This window comes from Salmo salar, chromosome ssa15, assembly GCF_905237065.1.
Source record: "Salmo salar chromosome ssa15, Ssal_v3.1, whole genome shotgun sequence".
Taxonomy (NCBI): Eukaryota; Metazoa; Chordata; class Actinopteri; order Salmoniformes; family Salmonidae; genus Salmo; species Salmo salar.
Window position 1 is genome coordinate 28,291,732 of NC_059456.1, and position 9,364 is coordinate 28,301,095.

A 9,364-nucleotide genomic window follows, 5' to 3' on the forward strand; every position below is an offset into this window, starting at 1 on the left:
AAGAAATACAAAAACATAGAAAAAAGGACATAGAATGCCCACCCTAGTCACACCCTGGCCTAACCAAAATAGAGAACAAAAACCTATCTATGGCCAGGGCGTGACAACGTCGAACCGGCCTCACAACCACAGACTATGTGTAACCACGCAGGCCCAGGACCCACACATCCGTCTTTGTCACATCCTGACCATGGTAAGCTGTTATTTTCTATGGTAGAGTAGGTCAGGGCGGTTTATTCTATGTGTTCTATTTCTATGTTCTTAGGTTCTAGTTTTTGTATTTCTATGTTGGTTTGTTTGGGATGATCTCCAATTAGAGGCAGTTGGTCCTCGCTGTCTCTAATTGGAGATCATACTTAAGTAGGGGTTTTTCTTCCTGGGTTTTGTGGGTGATTATTTTTGAGTAGTGTTTGTTTCTCCCTCTGCGGCACGGTTTGTAGTTTTGTCAATTCAGTTATTTGATGTTTTGCATAGTTTCACAGAGTAAATAAAATGTGGAACTACACACACGCTGCACCTTGGTCCTCTCCTTTTGACAGCCGTGACAGTCTTTTCACCTCTGGGATTGTCTGAGAACAGCCACCCGGACAGCTGATGAAACAGTTTGCACAACCGAAGAATGTCTGCACAAACTGTCAGAGACAGTCTCAGGGAAGCTCATCTGCGTGCTCGTCGTCCTCACCAGGGTCTTGACCTGACTGCAGTTCGGTGTCATAACTGACTTCAGTGGGAAAATGCTCACCTATGATGGCGACTGGCACATTGGAGAAGTGTGCTCTTCATGGATTAATCCCGTTTTCAACTGTACCAGGCAGATGGCAGACGTTGTGAACAGAGTGCCCTGTGGTGGTGGGGTTATGTTATGGGCAGGCATAAGCTATGGATAACGAACACAATTACATTTTATCAATGGCAATTTGAATGCATAGAGATACCGTGATAAGATCCTGAGTCCCATTGTGGTGCCATTCATCTGCCGTCATCACCTCATGTTTCAGCATGATAATGCACGGCCCCATGTTGCAAGGATCTGCACACAATTCCCGGAAGCTGAAAATATCCCAGTTCGTCCATGGCCTGCATACTCACCAGACATGTCACCCATTGAGCAAGCTTGGGATGCTCTGGATCGATGTGTATGGCAGCTTGTTCCAATATCCAGCAACTTTGCACAGCCATTGAAAAGGAGTGGAAAAACATTTCACAGGCCACAATCAACAGCCTGATGAACTCTATGCGAAGGAGGTGTGTCGCGCTGCATGTGGCAAATGGTTGTCACACCAGATACTGACTGATTTTCTGATTCACGCTCCTACCTTTTTTTTAAAGGTATCTGTGACCAACAGATGCATATCTGTATTCCCAATCATGTAACATCCATAGATTAGGGCCTAATGAATTAATTTCAATTAACTGCTTTCCTTATATGAACTATAAAATCGTAGAAATTGTTGCGTTTATATTTTTGTTCAGTGTATGTGTTCCCTCTTGGCATGTGTTGGGAAACTGACTGTATGCACAATAGAGTTGAAAAGATAGTGATCTGATATTGAGTTTGTTCATCCCTCCATCTAAATATAACCTGCAAATAAACCCATTGGCAGAGACTGGACACATGTTGCAATTCATTAACAAATAGAAACTCTATGGCATGATTGGATGGGTGTACGTTGTGTGTTATCAAACCTCTCCTTCCATTTGATGATTCAAAGTACGTACAAAAGGTACTTAATGTCATCATACTGGTGTTCTGTTGACCCTTTGTAGTCAAGGATCCATTTGGAGACTCTTTGGAAATGCATGCATCAGCATAACGATCTCCACCTTTGACCCTTGCTTATAAAGTTCTCTCTCCATCAGGCACTCAAAGATCAATGACCGTACTCAGTGAGCATGCACTGATCCCTTCCTGTACCTTGGTCGAGAACAACTGGGCTCTAGTTAAATGAGTCGGAGGTTGACTATCAGTCAGCAATGTAGCAATCAGTGGAGGCTGCTTAGGGGAGGACGGCTCATAAAGGCTGGAATGGAGTCTATGGAATGGCATCAGACACATGGAAACCATGTGTTTGTATTTAATACCATTCCACTAATTCCGCTCCAGCCATTACCACGAGCCCGTTCTCCCCAATTAAGGTGCCACCAACCTCCTGTGGTAACAATGTGCTGGGGAGGCAATCCTCAGCACAAATAGAAACTTTGAGGAGACTTTTCTACCTGGCAGACAGGTTTCTGAGATTTGATGATGCAGTAATTTAGCAATATAATTGATGGTAATGTAATTTTACTTTTCAAGAACATTGACATTATTTTTCTATGCAGGACTAGCGTAGCACAGCAGGTCATTTCTATCATTTTGTATGTTTAAAGCATGATGCAGATATTGGTTGGGTATACATGTTCAATTAGAATATTGATCCCATCTGGACTTGTAACGTACAGAAATGAGATTAAAAAACATGCCTCATAAGATATTCTAGTGTTTTGAAGGGCTGAATTTGATAGGGAAAGGGGAATACCTAGTCAGTTGTACAACTGAATGCATTCAACCAAAACGTGTCTCCTGCATTTAACCCCAACCCCTCTGAATCAGAGAGGTACAAAAACCTCTGAAACAAAAACCTCTGAGATATTGTCCTAAATATGCTTCATCTTTTGGTCCTGTCCTTGAGTCAATTAGTTATACACCTTTACCCATTCTCAACATCCATGTGAAGTGTGTTTGTATGGACTGGTAAACTTTCCATTAGGTCTTTATCAAACCATGTCCTTTAATCAATGTTAATTGATGAAATGTAGAGTTATTTATTTAATCAAAATATAAATGACAAACATACCAAACAGAAGAAAATAAAAGCATAGTTATTTATTGTTTTTGCTACTGTATGTGTTGTCCCCAGCCCTGTTGTCCCCAATCAATTGTTGCATGAACTGTATCACCTGGGGTTCATTGTCTCACCTAGTTCAGAGTTTGGCAAAGATACCAAATATTGGCAAGTGTCCTGGCACTGAAGCCAATCAGACATCAATTCATTTTGATGATTTACAACTTCACGTGAACTTCATAATGATACACATGGCTCGTTGTTGATAACTTTTGTTCATTAAAGAATGGGAGCATACAGGAGAAGTCAGCCTGTCTTTATACGGGATACAATAACTTTGTTGCAGCAAGGAATCTTTACTACCACTGTACAGTATATATGTAAGTAAAATTCATTGATAGCTGTGTAACTAAGGCAACAAAATGATCTGCTCCTACTTTTTTACATGTTGTGTTAGAAATGTGTACAGATTTATTGCATGAATCAAATTAAGAATTGATAATGCATAAATATTCATAAATGTATATTTAGAAAGAGAGAATTATGATTGCACAGCTTGTTTCTATTAAATATATGTTTTATTTATATATATATATATATATATATATATATATTACAGTACCAGTCAAAAGTTAGGACACCTACTCATTCCAGGGTTCTTCTTTATTTTTAGTATTTTCTACATTGTAGAATAATATTGAAGACATAAACTATGGAATCATGTTGTAACCAAAAAAGTGTTAAACAAATCAAAATATATTTTATATTTCAGATTCCTCAAATAGCCATCCTTTGCCTTGATGACAGATTTGCACACTCTTGGCATTCTCTTAACAAGCTTAACAAGCTTCATGAGGAATGCATTTCAATTAACAGGTGTGCCTTGTTAAAAGTTCATTTCCATCATAATGCATTTGAGCCAGTCAGTTGTGTTGTGAAAAGGTATGGGTGTTTACAGAAGATTCAAGCTGGACTCTGGACAGATGGCGCCAACAGATATGGCAGCTCTGCTTCTAGCACCTAAGCAGCTTTGCAATATATTTTTGTGTGTGTTATTTCTTATATTATTAGCCCAGAATTTTTTTGTTTTATTACATACAGCCGGAAAGAACTTTTGGATATCAGAGTGGCGGTAACTCACAAGCGTCACAACCAGGAATACGACTTACCCGAATTGGATCCTTTGTTCGTAACCCCCAGGGCAATTGAATTTATTCCAGAGGCTGCTACATAACACCACCGGCAGAGAAGAGGTATTCAGAGTGGACTATCTAGTCCGACTCAGGAGGCGTACACACCATCCACCACTTCCAAGTATATTACTCGCTAATGTTCAGTCTCTGGATAATAAACTAGACGAGCTCAGGGCGAGGATCTCCTTCCAGAGAGACATCAGGGATTATAACATACTCTGTTTAACGGAAACATGTCTCTCTCGGGATATACTGTCCCCGTCCATACAACGAGCTGGGTTCTCAGTGCTTCGCGCAGACAGGAATAAAGAACTCTCAGTGAGGAAGAAAGGTGGAGATGTATGATTCATGATTAACTACTCATTTGTTAACCCAACCTAGAATACCTCACGATCAAATGCAGACCGTATTACCTCCCAAGATAATTATCTTTGGTTATAGTCACAGCTGTGTATATTCCCCCTCAAGCCAATACCACGATGGCCCTCAAACTGGAAACCACATATCCTGAGGCCGCATTCATTGTAGCTGGGGATTTTAACAAAGCAAATTTGAGGAAAACGCTACAGAAGTTCTACAAACACATTGACTGTAGAACTCACTTTGGAAAAACATTGGACCACTAGTACTCAACTTTTCGAAATACCTACAAGGCCCTCCCCCGCCCTCCCTTCGGCAAATCTGATCCGGACTCCATTTTGCTCCTCCCTTCCTATAGACAGAAACTCAAACAGGAAGTACCCATGCTAAGGTCCATTCAACGCTGGTCTGACCAATCGGAATCAATGCTTCAAGATTGTTTTGATCACGCGGACTGGGATATGTTCCGGGTGGCCTCTGAGAATAACATCGATGAATACACGGATATGGTGACTGAGTTCATCAGGAAGTGTATAGGAGATGTTGTACCCATTGTGACTATTAAAACCAGAAACCGTGGATAGATGGCAGAATATCCGCAAAACTGAAAGCGCAAACCGTTGCATTTAACCATGGCAAGGTGACTGGCAATATGGCCGAATACAAACAGTGTGGTTATTCTCTCCGTAAGGCAATCAAACAGGCAAAATGCCAGTACAGAGACAAAGTGGAGTCGCAATTCAACAGCTCAGACACGAAACGCATGTGACAGGGTCTATAGACAATTACGGACTACAAAGGGAAAACCAGCCACTTCGCTGATACCGACGTCTTGCTTCCGGACAAGCTAAACACTTTTTTCGCCCACTTTGAGGATAATACAGTGCCACCGACGCGGCCAACTACCAAGGACAGTGGGCTCTCCTCTGTGGCCGACATGAGTAAGACATTTAAGCGTGTTAATCCTCGGAAGGCTGCCGGCCCAGATGGCATCCCTAGCCGTGTCCTCAGAGCATGCGCAGACCAGCTGGCTGGAATGTTTACGGACATTCAATCTCTCCCTATCCCAGTCTGCTGTCCCCACTAGCTTCAAGATGTTCGCAATTGTTCCTGTACCCAAGAAAGCACAGTTAACATAACTCAATGACTATTGCCCCGTAGCACTCACTTTTGTCATCATGAAGTGCTTTAAGAGGCTAGTTAAGGATCATATCACCTCTACCTTACCTGCCACCCTAGACCCATTCAATTTGCTTACTGCCCCAATAGATCCACAGATGATGCAATCACACTGCACACTGCCCTATCCCATCTGGACAAGAGGAATACCTATGTAAGAATGATGAATGCTGACGGAATAGTCAATGAATAACACCATAGTACCCTCCAAGCTCATCATTAAGCTCGGGGCCCTGGGTCTGAACCCCCCCCCCGTGCAACTGGGTCCTGGACTTCCTGATGGGCTGCCCCCAGGTGGTGAAGGTAGGAAATAACACCTCCACTTCGCTGATCCTGAACACAGGGGCCCCACAAGGGTGCATGCTCAGCCCCCTCCTGTAGTCCCTGTTCACCCATGACTGCGTGGCCACGCATGCCTCCAACTCAATCATCAAGTTTGCATACGACACAACAGTAGTAGGCATGATTACCAACAATGACGAGACAGCCTACAGGGAGGAGGTGAGGGCCCTGGGAGAGTGGTGCCAGGAAAAGAACCTCTCACTCAACAAAACAAAGGAGCCGATCGTGGACTTCAGGAAACGGCAAAGGGAGCACGCCACCTATCCACATCGACAGGACCACAATGGAGAAGGTGGAAAGCTTCAAGTTCCTCGGTGTACACATCACTGACGATCTGAAATGGTCCTCCCACACAGACAGAGTGGTGAAGGCGCAACAGCGCCTCTTCAACCTCAGGAGGCTGAAGAAGTTTGGCTTGGCCCCTAAAACCCTCACAAAGTTTTACAGATGCAGAATTGAGAGCATCCTATCGGGCTGTATCACCGCCTGGTACGTCAACTGCACCCCCGCAACCGCAGGGCTCTCCAGAGGGTGGTGCGGTCTGCCCAACGCATCACCGGAGGCAAACTACCTGCCCTCCAGGACACCTACAGCACCCGATGTCACAGGAAGGCCAAAAAGATCATTAAGGACATCAACAACCCTGGCCACGGCATGTTCACCCCGCTATCATCAAGAAGGCAAGGTCAGTACAGGTACATCAAAGTGGGGACCGAGAGACTGAAAAACAGCTTCTATCTCAAGGCCATCAGACTGTGGCTTCCCTGTGGCTCAGTTGGTAGAGCATGGTGTTTGCAACGCCAGCATGGTGTGTGCAACGCCAGGGTTGTGGGTTCGATTCCAACGGGGGGCCAGTACAAAAAAAATAAGAAAAAAGACTAAAATGAAATGAAATGTATGAAATGTATGCATTCACTACTGTAAGTCGCTCTGGATAAGAGCGTCTGCTAAATGACTAAAATGTAAATGTAATGTTAAATAGCCATCACTAGCCGGCTTTCACCCGGTTATGCAACCCTGCACCTTAGAGGCTGCTGCCCTATATACATAGACTTGGAATCACTGGCCACTTTAATAATGGAAAACTAGTCACTTTAATAATGTTTACATACTGCATTACTCAGCTCATATGTATATACTGTTTTCTATTCTAATGTATTACAGTTAATGCCAACCGACATTGCTCAATCTAATATTGATATATTTCTTATTTCCATTCTTTTACTTTTAGATGTGTGTATTGTTGTGAATTGTTTGATACTACTGCACTGTTGGAGCTAGGAACACAAGCATTTAGCTACACCCTCTAACATCTGCTAAATATGTTGTGGCAGATGGCAGGGAGAGGAGAGGGGAGTGGTGATTGAAGGAAGATATCTTGCAGTGGAGGATTACTGCCGCAGTTGCCCGGAGTGCCAGTAGGTGGCGCGAAAATCACACTTTCGCAGGCCCTTAATACCCCTACCCATCATTTCAGTCCATTTCAGCAGGATCGCAATGGACCTAGTGGGACCTCTACCCAAGAGCAACAATACATCCTGGTGATTCTGGCACCCCCGAGTCGGCATCCCCGACGAGATATTAACCGACCAGGGAACCCCGTTCATGTCGCGAATCATGAAGGATCTCTGCAAACGAATGAAAATAACCCAGTGGATTGGTGGAAAGATTCAATAGAACCCTAAAGTAGATGCTAAAGAAGGTGATGGAGGCGGACGGAAGGAATTGGGATCAGCTAGTACCCTACCCGGGAAAAGGGTGAAGTTGAAACCCTACCGCATACCAGAAGCAAGGAGAAAGGCAGTTAGGACCAAGGTAAAAGCTATGTTGGAAGCTGGAATCATCAAAGAGTCGAATAGTGAGTGGTTTAGCCCCATAGTGTTGATGCCAAAACCAGATGGCACCATTCACTTCTGTAATGATTTTAGAAAGTTAAATGAAATCTCAAAGTTCAACGCCTACCCCATGCCCCGAATTGATGAACTAATAGAATGGCTAAGGACCGCCCGATTTATCAGCACACTCAACCTGACGAAGGGTTATTGGCAGGTACCCTTAGCTACCGAGGCTAGGGAGAAAACTGCTAACCTGAGGAAATGTCGGCTCGGCCTGCGGGAGGCTGAGTACCTGGGGTACATGATCAGGAGGGAATGTGTAAAACCCCAGGTGAAGAAAGTTGAGGCGATTTTGAGACTGGCCCCGCCCCCTCACCAAGAAGCAGGTACGCACGTTTGTGGGGTTGACTAGTTACTACCGGAGATTTATCCCCCACTTTGCCTCCCTAGCCAGCCCCCTGACAGATCTGACCAGGAGCCGTCTGCCCGCCCAGGTGACGTGGATCGCGGAGACGGAGAAAGCCTTCCAGGAACTAAAGGGAGCCCTGTGTTCTGGACCCATGCTGGTGACCCCGGACTTCTCCAAACCACTGGTGGTACAGACCAATGCATCCAAAACAGGGATGGGTGCCGTCCTATCACAGCTACAAGAAGGTGAGGAACACCCAGTCGTATACATTAGCTGGAAGCTGTTGCTGCGGGAACAAAGATATTCCACTGTGGAGAAAGAATGCCTAGCGATCAACTGGGTGGTGGTGACGCTGAAATATTACTTATTGGGACAGCACTTTACCCTCGTAACGGACCATGCACCACTGGTTTTGATGTCACAAAATAAGGACAGTAACACCCGGGTCACCTGCTGGTTCTTATCCTTACAGCCCTTTGCTTTCTCTGTCGTCCACAGATCAGGTGCAGCCCATGGAAATGCCGATGCCCTCTCCAGGAGGGATACTCTAGGGAGCTGGACCGCCCCTCCCTCCGTCGGAGCTGAGGGGGGGCAGATGGCAGGGAGAGGTGAGGGGAGTGGTGGTTGAAGGAGGATATCTTGCAGCCTGCTGGCTCCTCCCCTGAGCCTTATGGACTTCCTGCCCCAACGAGGCAAGCTGGTGGATCATTAACCACTCTGGGACATGTGGGACGCCACCCGCGGGACACACTGCCAACAGCCAGTGAAATAGAAAAAACTACAAACCACTTCCTGGTTGGATTTTTTTCTCAGGATTTTGCATGCCATATGAGTTCTGTTATACTCACAGACATCATTCAAACAGTTTTAGAAACAGAGTGTTTTCTATCCAAATCTACTAATAATATGCATATCCTACCTTCTGGGCCCGAGTAGCAGGCAGTTTAATTTGGGCACATCATTCAGCTGAATTTCCGAATACTGCCCCCTTTCACTAAAAAGTTAAGCCGTTGAGTGCTTGGGGATAAAAGAAGAAGCAGGCTGCACAAAGAGGGGGAGAGTGTGAGAAGCGGGAGAATTATCTGTATGATTACCCGTTGTGAACTGGTGGCTGGACCCCCCCCCCTTTTCCACCGTGTGCAAATATCCCTAATATATTCCGAATTTGCATTCTGGTTATTGAACTTGGTGGCGTGGAAACTCCACACCCTTGAGCCTGCT